At 42.7% G+C, this 15485-nt stretch overlaps 2 long non-coding RNA genes across 2 annotated transcripts; both read left to right on the forward strand.

Moving 5' to 3' along the window:
- The first annotated feature begins 463 nt into the window (after nt 1-463).
- Nucleotides 464-12641, forward strand: LOC306819536. Its single transcript, XR_013778571.1, has 3 exons — nt 464-522; nt 623-985; nt 12305-12641. It is a non-coding gene; the product is annotated as an uncharacterized lncRNA (long non-coding RNA).
- Nucleotides 10181-11888, forward strand: LOC306819535. Its single transcript, XR_013778570.1, has 3 exons — nt 10181-10396; nt 11355-11428; nt 11533-11888. It is a non-coding gene; the product is annotated as an uncharacterized lncRNA (long non-coding RNA).
- Nucleotides 12642-15485: the final 2844 nt, after the last annotated feature.

Genomic DNA, 15485 nt, shown 5'->3' on the forward strand with positions numbered 1-15485 from the left:
CTCCTTTACTGGAAATTGGCCTATAAACACAATTTTACCCCAAACAACTGTCCAATATGGAACAATAGATGTATTTTGTTTAAACGTAAGTCCTTATATGGTCATGAGTGGGTGGAGAGAGGTATTTGGTCTATTTTACATTTAATGGATTCAGAGGGGAATTTGCTTGATTACAATGATTGAATGGTAAAATACAACATTGAATGTACAACTAAACAATATTCAACAGTTATTAAAGCGATTCCTCAAGCCATCATAAATATGGTAAAAGGCACATTGACATATCAAAAAATAATACCTAAGTTACCTTCACTTCCAATACTGTCTTTCTTACATGACACTGCTGAAATAGAGTTGGGCTCAGTTATTTTGGGGTCTGAACATTTTTGGGAACCTCTGCTCTGCAGGAGGACTGAACTTTGACCTCTTGTGTTTGTCTCTTCAGCTCTGTGTCCTCTCACTGGAAGAAGAAGATGATGATCTGGATCCTGCTGCTCATGATGCTGATCAGCTGTGTCTGTGGTTAGTTCACACCTTTAGTTCAATCTCCTCACAGAGAGAGAGACTAAAACACTCGCAGACTGCACACACACACCTCATGTTCCTCTCTGTGTCTCCTCAGCAGGAAGATTTGAAGTGAACGTGACTCGGAGCTTCTATCAGGCAGAGGAGAACCAGAACGTCACGCTGGAGTGGACCTTCACACCCAAAGCTGACGGCTCACTTCAGAAACTTTATATCTACTGTTGGATGTCCTCTGATCACAAAGACAGTGTCCTGTTTCATCTTCAAGAAGGAGTCGAGGTCTCAGTGTCTCAAGGTGAACAGTTTGTAGGACGAGTCCACTGTGACCAAGACGTCCTCAAAGAAGGACGACTCAGACTTCACGTGTCCTCGTTAAGGCCCAAAGACTCGGGGCAATACAACTGTCAAGTGTTGTCAGAAGATGGTAGGAACGATGATGGATGTCACCTTAATGTGAGCGGTAAGTTGACTCAGTAGATCTTTATTAAAACCAGGGTCTGGATCATCACTCACACTGACTCATCTTCATCAAACACTCTCAGAAAGGTCATTAAAAGGTCAAACCCCATGTCAGGAGGCACTATCAGGCAAATCTCTCTCTCTCTCTCTCTCTCTCTCTCTCTCTCTCTCTCTCTCTCTCTCTCTCTCTCTCTGTCTCTCTGACATTTGAGATTTGATGGCTGAATGTTGAGGCTGCCTTTGTTAGACTTCAGAGAATATTTCAAATCTCTTCCAGCATTAGTTCCTGCCTCCTCATTTCTTCTTTTATTTAAAGACGTGATGTAGTTAATATTTCAGCAGCATTTTTATTTACACCGTCTTATATGTTCATGCAGATATTTTGTTGAATGTTTCAGTAAGATGTGTTTATTGTCCTTCACAGCAGCAGCTCATGAGCCAGAAATTCAGAGACCAACAGTGAGACCAGAAGCAGAGAGTCGGGGGACAGTTGGCTTCTACATAGCACTGGGACTGGGACTCTCTGCATCAGCTGTACTGGCTCTCTGCTGTGTGAAGAAATGTTTCATGAAAAGTGCTGACAAGAGAGGAAACGTCTCTGCAGTCGTCTAGACTGTAAATATCTCTGACCAACACTCAACCATCCATCCATGACCTGTACCACTTGGTTGGAGCAAGAGATCCCAGTTTTTAGATATGCTTTTTCAATGTGCAGCTTTTAAAGTTTTTTGTAAATATTACGCGGACCCCCAAGCTATGGTTCGCAGAGCCCACTTTGAGAATATAGTTCAACGACTTCACTGTTATCTTCAGCACCTGTCTGGAACTCTTTATCCTGCTTTAATGAATATCACCCTGTCGCATTAATCCTCATGAAATGCATTGAAAGTCTAGTCATGTCACATAAAGTCCATCCCTCCTACAAACCTAGACCTGTTCCAGTTTGCATACCGATCCACTGAGGATGCAATCTGTTCTGTTCTCCAACTGGACACCAAGAACCAGCACATCGCACCACAACAGCTGATCAGGAAACTGGACCAACTGGGCCTCCACTCGTCCCTCTGTGACTGGTTGCTGGACTTCCTCAGTCAGTACAGGTCGGCAACAACATCCCGAGCACCATCACACTAAGAACGGGGGCCCCCAAGGATGTGTGCTCAGCCTCTTCAGCCTCCTGCAGTCTGGAGGACGGTACCAGAACCTCGGAGCCAGCTCCACCAGACTGAACAGTTTCATCAGGAAGCTAAACTCTCCCCCCAACCCCCCTTTTTTCAAAATGCATAACTTTATATAACCCTAACCCATTTATTTAACTTTATTTAGCCCATTTATTTAACTTCCTCTGTATGTAAAGCACACGGTGGAAAATTGCCAATGAAGATGACTTTGAGGTGTAAGGAGAATTCATGAAGGAATCAGGGTATTGAGACTGACAATCCAACCGCCTGGCTCTACTTTAAAAGAATCAAATAATCTTAAACTTTGCACAAACCTTCAAACTTTCACCTGTCATGTCAAAAGAATGTATTTGAAGTCAGGTCAGTATTAATGTGTCCTCTCCACAATCTTTTACATCTCAGATCACATAATGTTTGAATGTCTGAATATTGTTTTATGTGACGAGTTGATTTGTATGTTACTCTTGCCATCATCTGATCGGGGACAACAGATGGAAATAAAATGTCTTTTTGTACAATGTCAACAAAGTTGTCGACTTCACTACTCTGAGAGTTTATGATGACACACACACACACACACACACACCTCATAAAGGAGTGTGTAGGGTCACCCTGAAATGTAATGCTGCTCTGAAGACTCTTTCTGCACTTATTGAGGGAAACAAACTACGTTAGGTTTGAAAGCCTGTTTAAGGTCAAGTCTGATAAAGAGTAAATGTCACCGACAGAGAGAAAGTGACACATGTGAAACATGTCATTAACTTTGACTGTGTGTATGTGGACCGACCTCTTATACAGGATTTACACTGACAGGCTAAAAATCACCTGCACATGTCTTCTATCGTTCAGGACTTACACCACCTTCATGAATCATCATCATCAATGCATCTATCAATCACACGTGCGCAGAGAGCGAGCGAGCGAGCGAGCGAGCGCGCGTGCACACAAACACACACACTACATTTCTAATCACAGGAGTTTCACAGTAGAGACGTAAAGATAAACAAGCCTCCATGTTTTCATAAGAACAACACAATGATTTATGGGCTACTGCTTTAAATGACCACTGTTATGTTTTTGTTTCAAACATACAAAATGTTCAACATTTAACTTTTAATGTGTCCGTGCAACAAGTCAACAACACAGCCAGCACCGTGCACTTCTTCTACACCAGTGGTGTCCAAACTTTTTTTCGGGTCGGCCCGTCACCCCGCCTCGCACAGCCCAAACTCCAAAGAAACGATGAAGACAAACGGAGGGAGGAAGAGACGCAGAGAGAGAGAGAGAAGGGGGGGGGATCTTTTCACTACACAAAATAAACGAGAGCTACACTTCTCAGAGGAGAAAACAAACGCACCCAAACCCGTCTTTCAGATTTCACTTCTATCTCTGAACCGCCGCCACACTTCTCCCTCAGTTCTCCTCTGCTCCTCCGGTGTAACATTTTGAAAAAGAAAACAAGTCCAAGGAGGTGTCATTCAGTAGCATATCAGAGTGTTTTCTGCTTCTTTTTTTTTTTCTTCTTCTTGACAACAGAATGACAGCTAGTTTAGTTGACCACTTCCCCTCACTCCCCCCGCCTGTCTGTACGGGCACAACAGGTATTACTGACGACTGCTGGGTTTTCAATAAATAATACGAGAAATTAATCCACCCGAGGGCTCCGCGTGCTTCTTACAGTTCAGCCAAGAGAGACGAACGCATCATCAACACGGAGACAGCACGAGGAAGCTTTTGTCTCGAGGTTTCCTGCAGCGGGATGTGATGGACAACAACGACCCCGCGGTGCCTTTGAGCGCCTCCTTTTATTCCACTTTAGTTTGAGTGACAGCAGAAGTCGCTCAAATTACGGCTAGACGACAGCAGCGACCTCCAGTGATGTGAAAGTGCAAAATCTTGAAGTTCCCCGAGTGTCCGCTTGAGGCTGCAGAAGCACAGGAAGTCACATACACACTCATTCAATAAGCCTCCTTTTTTTTCAGCAGACATGAACATGTTTAACGCCAAGTACAAAATACAAATTGTCACTTTGACGTGAGAACACCGGGCATCACAGCACTTTATATTTATCTTTAACCTGCTATAAACTGTGCGTCAACAGAGGCAATCCACGGGGCAGAAGGAAGGGCTTTAAGACTCGTACCCGGCCCCTCACCTCTGTGGTCAGGTGGTCAGTGAAGGGCGAGTACAATATTATAGCAGCAGGTGTTTTAGGCCTTCGAGCTTAAAAAGTTGCTGCGCTTCTCCCTCAACTGGAAGGTCGGAGGTTTGATCCCCAGCTCCTGCAACCACGTGTACGACGTGTCCTCGGGCAACACACTTAACCCCAAGTCGCTCCCGCTGCTTCATCGGTGGTGTATGAATGGGATGAGTTACTTCGCTATAGTCACTTTAAATAGCAACCACTGACTTCAGTGTGTGAGTGGGTGTGGATGGGAAGGTAGGTACGACATGTGGTGTAAAAGTTCAGGAGAAAAGCTCAAGTCCATTTATCATGTGTGTGACGGAAAAGAGCATCAGAGCTAAAGTGAGGCAGTGAAGAGGACAGAGTCAAATAAACAGGCTACAGAAGTTATTGCTCTGATGTTTCTATTTGATCCTCTTCATGCAGAGGACACAGAGAACATTAACTACAGCAGGATGTGTAGCGCCTGTATAATAGTGATTAAATCCCAGCTGTAATCACATGTCATTAACTTTGACTGTGTGTATGTGGACCGACCTCTTATACAGGATTTACACTGACAGGCTAAAAATCACCTGCACGTCTTCTATCGTTCAGGACTTACACCACCTTCATGAATCATCATCATCAATGCATCCATCAATCACACGTGCGCAGAGAGCGAGCGCGCGTGCACACACAAACACACTACATTTCTAATCACAGGAGTTTCACAGTAGAGACGTAAAGATAAACAAGCCTCCATGTTTTCATAAGAACAACACCTGAGAGACAATGATTTATGGGCTACTGCTTTAAATGACGACTGTTATGTTTTTGTTTCAAACATACAAAATGTTCAACATTTAACTTTTAATGTGTCCGTGCAACAAGTCAACAACACAGCCAGCACCGTGCTCTTCTTCTATACACACTTGTAGCTCACAGGTCAAACATTATGTTGGCGCCACCTGGCGGCTCATCATGGTAACGACTCACTACAGCCGGTCCCTCATGTGGAAATAATATTAAAGAAAGCCTACCTGACGCATTGGTCTTCTTTATGACTCCTCTTAAGCTCCTCCACCACATCTTTAAACTCCAGCTCTCTGACGAGTTCTTGTCCATGTTTGTTCTTTGTTTTAGCTGCTGATATTAAACATAATAATAATAATAATAATAAATACTGCTGGTTATTCCCTCTTTGTCCTCTGACTGAAGGCAGGTCACCATCAGGACACAGCCAGAAAACCAATCAGAATACTTTTCTTATTTTCACATCAAGTACCTTTACATCCATTTGTTTATGTTTCAACACATGTATTTAAAAAAAACAACAACAAAGAAACAAAAAACTCAAAGACAAGATGAGGCTTGAGTCGATGGGGTTTTGGAGGTCCCTAGTGGTCGGAGGCCCCCAGGGGCAGAAAGGATCCCTACTGAGGAAGACCTTTTGTTAAGGTAAGAAACTCTTCTTTTTTACTATTTAGAAAAAGCAGCTGTTGCGTCACTCTCTTCAACTCCACCAGGCTCCATTGATAAAATCCAGGATTTTAACCTGGCAGGACATGAGAGTTTTAAAACTCTCCTGCATCATCCATCTGTTTGTTTGTTGGCAACTTTCAGACTCTAATGTTTTAAATAGTTGATCAAGCTTATATTTATATTTGTACAAACAAATAGCCTCAGCTATCTAGTCTTAGAACAAAATGACTCAGGGTGTATCTGAGATTAAAGGGGGTGCAGATACAGCGACCGACAACAGCAATGGAAAATAGTTCAGGTGCTGCATGTGGTTCCAGGTGAACAGCAGGTCACGTGTATCTGTCATGACCATCAGATCATGGATGTTATAAACAGGATCTGAGTCAGTGTTGTCCATCCATTCGGACTCCTGCATCCGGTCATACAGGGACCGGAGAGCCCTTAACAAAGGGCCCTGGAAGCCATAATCTCGCCCCCCCCCCCCCCCCCCTTTATAAAACATACTCATTTCTCCTACTTTAAAAACAAATATACAACCTATTATAACACTCTCTACTACTTAGTGTAACAAGTAATGATATTGAATCCTGAAATGAACATTAAACTATGCATTTTGTGAAGTTACTTTGACATAGTTTCATAAATAAGGAGTAAGGAATAAGAAGTATCCTATCACGACCCTGAAAATACTACTGCAAGAAATAATGGCGGAGGAAATGGTTTTAAGGTTTCTTCCCCTTTTCACTCAGGCGGATGGCAGCTCTTCTTTTTATTTGTTGTTTTTATTGCAAGACGAGACACAATTACAGTACAAACCAGAAACAGTGTGTAGGTAGGAGTTTGTGTGGGTGTGTTTTTTAATGGAAAGTCAGAGGGGATATGTTGTAAGGACAGTCTTTGCTAAAGTGTTCATAATTCCGATTATGTGGAGGGTCAGTGAACGCACGTAAAGGTACGTATTTAGCGGCTTAAAGAGAGAGAAGGTAACCGGTTGGTCCAGTTGGTCTGTTGCAGTAATAATAATAACTAGACAATTCCAGCAGAAATTGTGAGGGTGGTTGCCGTCTGTGTTTCTGAGTTATACTGCAGTAAAACTGTTTAACTGTAGTCAGCTAACAGCTAAGACAGAACTCTGTCACACTGCTATGGTCCCACTCAAATGATGATGTCATCACTCTAACTCTGAACACCTGCTGCTCACTGATTGATAGAATGTTCTGGCAGTTTGGCAGATCAAAGCTGAATGTCAACCAAAGTCTTTGAATGAGCTTACCACTGCTCGCAAAGCCTCAAATATCTTAAAAACTAAACATGATATCACTGATCCGTTTGGACTGTGAGCGACAGAACAAATAGGCACACGTTTCGATGTATTTTATTTGTATGTAACATTCAGACTGGGACCACAGTGGCAATTTTAAAACATGAGTGAAAATTGTGAAATTCTGGAGGTTAGGTAGAGTGAGAGCCCAATGTGTGTGTATGTGGTGCGTGACTGTCAAACAAATGTCTAACCCTGGGAGACTGAAACATTTTATGTTTTTACTTTTTGCTTTATGAGTGAGAGGACACTCAGAGCTTTATTTTGATGTATTTTGTTTATATATGCGAGCAACAATGACTTCAGGATGGCGATTTACAAATATGTTTCCAAAACCTAAGTTTTTGGCAGTTACACTCTAGGATTTGAATCATTTTCAATGGGTCAAATTTTTGTCACTTAAACTCGATTTGTGTCCACACCGTGTGTCCGAGGTTTCCACAAAGTAATAGCACCCATGTCATGACCGAGCTGCTCGTTTTGATACCTTTCTTGTGTGTGTGGCGCAAACGCTGTGGGAGGAGTAGCGTGCGTAAAATTGAGGATATAATAATAAGAATATTAACAATTGTAGTAGTGTGGTTTGCCTTTCAGGCAACCACCCTAATAATACATTTTATTTAATGGCGCCTTTCAAGCCACCCAAGGTCGCCTTACAGTGGATAAAAGCAATACATTAGGTTAAAACCAAACATAAAAACAAACAAAAGACAGGTGTAGTGTGGAGTGAACAGTTACAGTGAGTATGCCAGTTTAAACAGGTGGGTTTTGAGTTGGGATTTAAAGGTGGAGATGGACTCTGACTGTCGTATGTGGGGGGGAGGGAGTTCTAAAGTCTGGGTGCCGAGCAGCTGAAGGCTCGGGCACCCATGGTACTGAGGCGTGGTGTGGGGATGACTAGCAGTCCAGCAGAGGTTGAGCGGAGGGTGCGTGAGGGTCTGTAGTGATGGAGGAGGTCGCAGAGGTAAGTGGGGGCTAGCTGGTGAAGAACTTTGTAAGTGAGGAGGAGGTTTTTGTAGTTGATGCGAAATTGTACAGGGAGCCAGTGAAGTTGAATGAGAATGGGGGTGATGTGATCAGATGATGTGGTGCAAGTAATGATCCGGGCGGCAGAGTTCTGGATCAGTAAGTTGTGTTCTCGGCTGGAAGCGGCGTGGAGAGAAGGTGACCGGTTTATTAAAAGCTGTTATTTGTCGTTCTTTAACGGACAGACGCTACAATATGATGTCTACGTGCGGAAATACACGGATTTATTAAAATCCCAATATAAAAAACGGGATATGGAAACAACCTCAGTGACAAGATGAAAGTTTTTTCATGGTGAGTTTTCCTTTTATTTGAAGTTTTCTCAGAGGTGATGTGTGACTGATCGGAAAAAGGTGAGGAGACTGAAGAAATGGTTTTTTCAATTCTTTTAACATTTTAAATGTCCGCGGTTTGTGTTGTAAGAAAAAACCTTAGGCCTATCTGCGCATGCGCAAAGAAGACGCAGTGAGGTTTCTCAACCTAAACGTCATATCCCGAATATTATCAAAACCGGGATGAGGCTCATAACCGGGACACTCAAGCCCACGTAAACACACTCACTGAGTGGGTCATGAGATGTTTTCTATCACCAAACAAAAAGACCTAAAATTGCACATTTTATCCATTATGGTGAAAAAGACTCCATTCAAATATTAGTTACATTTTAACTAATGGTTAACAGTGGCAAAGTAATATGTATACTTCCCATTAATTCTGTGTGTTTTGGAAATTGTGAATATCCACACAGTCCTAGTGATTATATATATCAAATTATTCTACTGTCTTTCTTACATTACACTGCTGAAATAGAGTTGGGCTCAGTTATTTTGGGGTCTGAACATTTTTGGGAACCTCTTCTCTGCAGGAGGACTGAACTTTGACCTCTTGTGTTTGTCTCTTCAGCTCTGTGTCCTCTCACTGGAAGAAGAAGATGATCATCTGGATCCTGCTGCTCATGACTCTGATCAGCTGTGTCTCTGGTTAGTTCACACCTTTAGTTCAATCTTCTCACAGAGAGAGAGATTAAAACACTCTCAGACTGCACACACACACCTCATGTTCCTCTCTGTGTCTCCTCAGCAGGAAGTTTTAAAACTCTCCTGCATCATCCATCTGTTTGTTTGTTGGCAACTTTCAGACTCTAATGTTTTAAATAGTTGATACTACTGTATGAGTTAAAGGTTATATTTGTACACACATATGTATATATGTATGTGTGTGTATATATATATATATATATATATATATATATATATATATATATATATATATATACACATATATATACATATATATATATATATATATATATATATATATATATATATACACATATATATACATATATATATCTCAGTGCATCTGAGATTAAAGGGGGTGCAGATACAGCGACCGACAACAGCAATGGAAAATAGTTCAGGTGCTGCATGTGGTTCCAGGTGAACAGCAGGTCACGTGTATCTGTCATGACCATCAGATCATGGATGTTATAAACAGGATCTGAGTCAGTGTTGTCCATCCACTCGGACTCCTGCTCCGGTCATACAGGGACCGGAGAGCCCTTAACAAAGGGCCCTGGAAGCCATACTCTCGGAGTATGCTCATCTAAAACAAACTCAGTCCATCCAAAAAAAGTAATTAAAAAACACTCAATCCAACAGAGGTAGCTGATCAATCACTGACCAGGATGTGTGCAAGATGTGTGCAGTATGGCTATGGTTCAGAGTGTGCTGGCTGACTCTGCGCCTGCGCAGTTGTTGGCAGCTGTCAGAGAAGAAACCCGTGTTCATGCCACAGGATCCCGTTTTTTTGTTTTTTGTTTTTTTTTCGGATTTCGCCAGGTAGCAAAATTAGGTTTCTCAAAACCGGGAATGGACGAATCCCGCTTTCTGAAATCAGGATATTGTAACGGTTCACGTTGTAGGGACAGTAGGTGCTAAAGTGTTCATAATTCCGATTATGTGGAGGGACAGTGAACGCACCTAAAGGTACGTATTTAGTGGCTTAAAGAGGGAGGGTTGGTTTGTTGCGGTAAGTTTTGTGTGTTCTCAGGTGTAAGCGGCGTGGTCACGGTGGTCACCGGTTTATTAAACGCTGTTATTTGCACGCTCTCGTCGTTCCGGACGGACGCTACAATATGATGTCTACATGCGCAAATACACGGATTTCTTAAAATCCCAATAAAAAAACGGGATATGGAAACAACCTCAGTGACAAGATGAAAGTTTTTTCATGGTGAGTTTTCTTTTTATTTGAAGTTTTCTCAGAGGTGATGTGTGACTGATCTGAAAAAGGTGGGGAGACTGAAGAAATGGTGTTTTCAATTCTTTTAAAATTTTAAATGTCCGCGGTTCGTATTGTAAGAAATGAGACGCATCCATTGCATCCATGTACGTCACTTGGCTGACTGCGCCTGCGCAGATGTTGGCAGCTGTCAGAGAACAAACCCGTGTTCATTTTCCTTTTTACATTGCTCCAGTTTTGTTGTCTGCTCTTTTAATTTATTTGTATTTAATCCCCCCTTGTCTTCACTCACGTTTTGAATGTACTTGTTCTGTATATTTAGCTATTGTTGCTCATCCTTTTAAGAGTTTGTTTTGTCATTTTGTGTATGTTGAAATGTTCGATAAAGTTGGAGTTAAAAAAATTAAAATAACCCGTGTTCATGTTTTCACTTCCTTTAACATTTTAAATGTCCGCGGTTTGTGTCGTAAGAAAAAACCTTAGGCCGATGTGCGCATGCGCAAAGAAGACTTAGTGGAGGGCGTTTACATGAGGTTTCTCTGTGAGGCGGGAGAAGGCTCATAACCGGGATACTCAAGCCCACGTAAACACACTCACTGAGTGGGTCATGAGATGTTTTCTATCACCAAACAAAAAAGCTGAGTGACCTAAAATTGCACATTTGATCCATTATGGTGAAAAAGACTCCATTCAAATATTAGTTACATTTTAACTAATGGTTAACAGTGGCAAAGTAATATGTATACTTCCCATTAATTCTGTGTGTTTTGGAAATTGTGAATATCCACACAGTCCTAGTGATTATATATATCAAATTATTCTACTGTCTTTCTTACATGACACTGCTGAAATAGAGTTGGGCTCAGTTATTTTGGGGTCTGAACATTTTTGGGAACCTCTGCTCTGCAGGAGGACTGAACTTTGACCTCTTGTGTTTGTGTCTCTTCAGCTCTGTGTCCTCTCACTGGAAGAAGAAGATGATCTGGATCCTGCTGCTCATGACTCTGATCAGCTGTGTCTGTGGTTAGTTCACACCTTTAGTTCAATCTCCTCACAGAGAGAGAGACTAAAACACTCTCAGACTGCACACACACACACACCTCATGTTCCTCTCTGTGTCTCCTCAGCAGGAAGATTTGAAGTGAGGTGACTCAGAGCTTCTATCAGGCAGAGGAGAACCAGAACGTCACGCTGGAGTGGACCTTCACACCCAAAGCTGACGGCTCACTTCAGAAACTTTACATCTACTGTTGGATGTCCTCTGATCACAAAGACCGTGTCCTGTTTCATCTTCAAGATGGAGTCGAGGTCTCAGTGTCTCAAGGTGAACAGTTTTCAGGACGAGTCCACTGTGACAAACACGTCCTCAAAGACGGACTTCTCAGACTTCACGTGTTCTTCTTAAGGACCGAAGACTCGGGGCGATACAAGTGTCAAGTGTTTTCAGAAGATGGTAGGGACGATGATGGATGTCGCCTTAATGTGAGCGGTAAGTTGACTCAGTAGTTTATTAAAACCAGGGTCTGGATCATCACTCACACTGACTCATCTTCATCAAACATTCTCAGAAAGGTCATTAAAAGGTCAAACCCCATGTCAGGAGGCACTATGGGGAAACTCTGGGTTCTCTCTCTCTCTCTCTCTCTCTCTCTCTCTCTCTCTCTCTCTCTCTCTCTCTCTCTCTCTCTCGAGATTTGATGGCTGAATGTTGAGGCTGCCTTTGTTAGACTTCAGAGAATATTTCAAATCTCTTCCAGCATTAGTTCCTGCCTCCTCATTTCTTTTATTTAAAGACGTGATGTAGTTAATATTTCAGCAGCATTTTTATTTACACCGTCTTATATGTTCATGTAGATATTTTGTTGAATGTTTCAGTAAGATGTTTATTGTCCTTCACAGCAGCAGCTCATGAGCCTGAAACTCAGAGACCAACAGTGAGACCAACAGTGAGACCAACAGTGAGTCCAGAAGCAGAGAGTCGGGGGAGAGTTGGCATCTACATAGCAGTGGTACTGGGACTCTTTGCATCAACTGTACTGGCTCTCTGCTGTCGTCTAGACTCTAAATATCTCTGACAAACACTCAACCATCCATCCATGACCTGTACCACGTGTTGTTGGAGCCAATCCCAGCTGCCATGATCAGGTCTGATGGCGGCGTATATGGCGTCCCCTCCCTGTCCTGATGGTTTGAAACTCTCCAATATCAACACCTGCAAGGCTGCAGGCCCAGACAACATCCCTGGATGTGTGCTAAATAGATCATTTACAAAAAAAGTTTGAAGTCCTCTCTGATGTCAGAATGCTGTTCATAGACTTTAGCTCATCGCACCACAACAGCTGATCAGGAAACTGGACCAACTGGGCCTCCACTCGTCCCTCTGTGACTGGTTGCTGGACTTCCTCAGTCAGTACAGGTCGGTAACAACATCCCGAGCACCATCACACTAAGAACGGGGGCCCCCAAGGATGTGTGCTCAGCCTCTTCAGCCTCCTGCAGTCTGGAGGACGGTACCAGAACCTCGGAGCCAGCTCCACCAGACTGAACAGTTTCATCCAGCACGCTGTCAGGAAGCTAAACTCTCCCCCCAACCCCCCTTTTTTCAAAATGCATAACTTTATATAACCCTAACCCATTTATTTAACTTTATTTAACTTCCTCTGTATGTAAAGCACACGGTGGAAAACTGCCAATGAAGATGACTTTGAGGTGTAAGGAGAATTCCTGAAGGAATCAGGGTATTGAGACTGACAATCCAACCGCCTGGCTCTACTTTAAAATAATCAAATAAGCTTAAACTTTGCACAAACCTTCAAACTTTCACCTGTCAAGTCAAAAGTCTGGTCAGTATGAATGTGTCCTCCACAATCGTTTACATCTCAGATAAACTCTCACATAATGTTTGAATGTCTGTATATTGTTCTATGTGACGAGTTGATTTGTATGTTACTCTTGCCATCATCTGATCGGGGACAACAGATGGAAATAAAATGTCTTTTTGTACAATGTCAATAAAGTTGTCGACTTCACTACTCTGAGAGTTTATGATCACACACACACACACACACACACACACACACACACACACACACACACAGGGTCACCCTGAAATGTAATGCTGCTCTGAAGACTCTTTCTGCACTTATTGAGGGAAACAAACCACGTTAGGTTTGAAAGCCTAAAATGTCACTGACAGAGAGGAAGTGAAATACAGAACAGGACTTCACACAGTGACTGGGTTAAAGAAAACAAAGATGTGGTCGTTCGCCAGGAAAACATAAAAATAAAGCTAATAAAGCTAAAAAGAAATGACAGAATCAGCGAGAAAAGTTGACTTCCTCCTCATAAGGAGGAAGTTCCTGGCGAACGACTTCCTCCTTATAGGAGGAAGTTCCTGGCGAACGACTTCCTCCTCATAAGGAGGAAGTCAACAGAAAAATATAAACTACGAAATACCAGAGAAACCTAATAAAGATCTGAAACTTTGCACCCATCCTAAGGACCTAAACAGAGTTTTGGGACCAACCAAGATAAACCACTAAAAGTATCCACTGATGCATCTAAATCAGTTTTACTCCAGAGACTTGACACAGAGAGGTTTCCTGTTAGCTTGTGCTTTGTGCACTATATGACAGCTGTAGAAAGAAACTACACAGAAACAGAGAGAGGGGTCAGAGAGGGACGAGACATGGAGTCCAATGTGTCAGGACCGAGCTAGTCCTCCTGGACCAGAACTTCCCCAGCACTGTCTGCCCTAACCAGACAGAACAGCACACAGACATCCCAACTGTGAACACTGCTATGTACAGTTGTAAAGTCAGCTTTACTGTTCTTTGATGAGGAGTAAGTCAGGTATAGAGCCTACTCTGCTGGGAGACTTCCTGTTTCCTGCTTGGACAGGTGCTCAACGACTGTCACGCCAACGCACACCAAAGTCATGTGAAAACAAACATAACAGCTGTCTTATTAATGCAGCGATTCAACATCAGAGTGGTTATAATCAGTATTTATATAGACCGTTTATAACAAGGGGACAGAGCCTCTGTGATGTCAGCCAGCACTGTTTGGAAGTATAGAGATGGACGTAAAGGCTCTGCAGGTTGGATGTTGGAGTGAGAAGGAGAAATGCGAGAGCTGGGCTAACATCATTTTCGCCCCGTCTTTTTTAAGCCCTGAGCTTCTTTGTTATATTAACCCATAGTTTTATAATTTTGAGAGCTAGAACTCTGCAGCTTCATTGATCGCTGCCTGTCGGGCCTAACTTCACAAACTATTAAACACACAGCAGCCATTCCACAGCCACCAGCGTGGAAGCTTCTCGTGCAGGTACTTGGATTGCAGTGAGGATGAAGAAGGTCGACACTGCTCCTGTCATTGGGATATCTGCCGGTCCTGTGCTCATGAGTGCTGCTGTCACCCTGCAGAACAAACAAAGTGACGCTTTAGAGACAACATACAAATGTAGAGATTATTTTTTTAGATCTTTTAAAATGTTCCTACATAAGTGTTTTTTCGAGGAGCTTTTAACTTCTCATTTTGTTCTCCAAAGATCCGATCTGACTGCAGCTTATGTGATGTTTACAAATAAAAAAACCCGAGACATGTAAACGCAGTTTATGTTGCGCAACATAAACGAGCAGCCACGGCTGCGCGTTTATGTTGCGCAAATTGGAGGCTGCCAATTTGCGCAACATAAACGAGCAGCTCGTTTATGTTGCGCAACATGTTGTTGCGCAACATAAACGAGCAGCCACGGCTACGCGTTTATGTTGAGCAAATTGGAGGCTGCGCGTTTATGTTTTTTGCAATTGAATGAGCTGCTTTGTTTATTTGTCTGAATTGTGTGAGATCATGGTCCAAACTATGGCGTTATTATTGTCACATAGGAGAGAGCACAAACAGCAAATACACATCTGATCAAACCAAAAACATGATCTATGCGCGCTCAACTCTGTGTACACGCGCTCAACTCTGTGTAAACGCGCTCAACTCTGTGTACACGCGCTCAAACTGTGTGTACACGCGCTCAACTCGGTGTACACGCGCTCAACTCGGTGTACACGCGCTCAACTCTGTGTAC

Source organism: Symphodus melops (genome assembly GCF_947650265.1).
Source record: "Symphodus melops genome assembly, contig: scaffold_346, whole genome shotgun sequence".
Taxonomy (NCBI): Eukaryota; Metazoa; Chordata; class Actinopteri; order Labriformes; family Labridae; genus Symphodus; species Symphodus melops.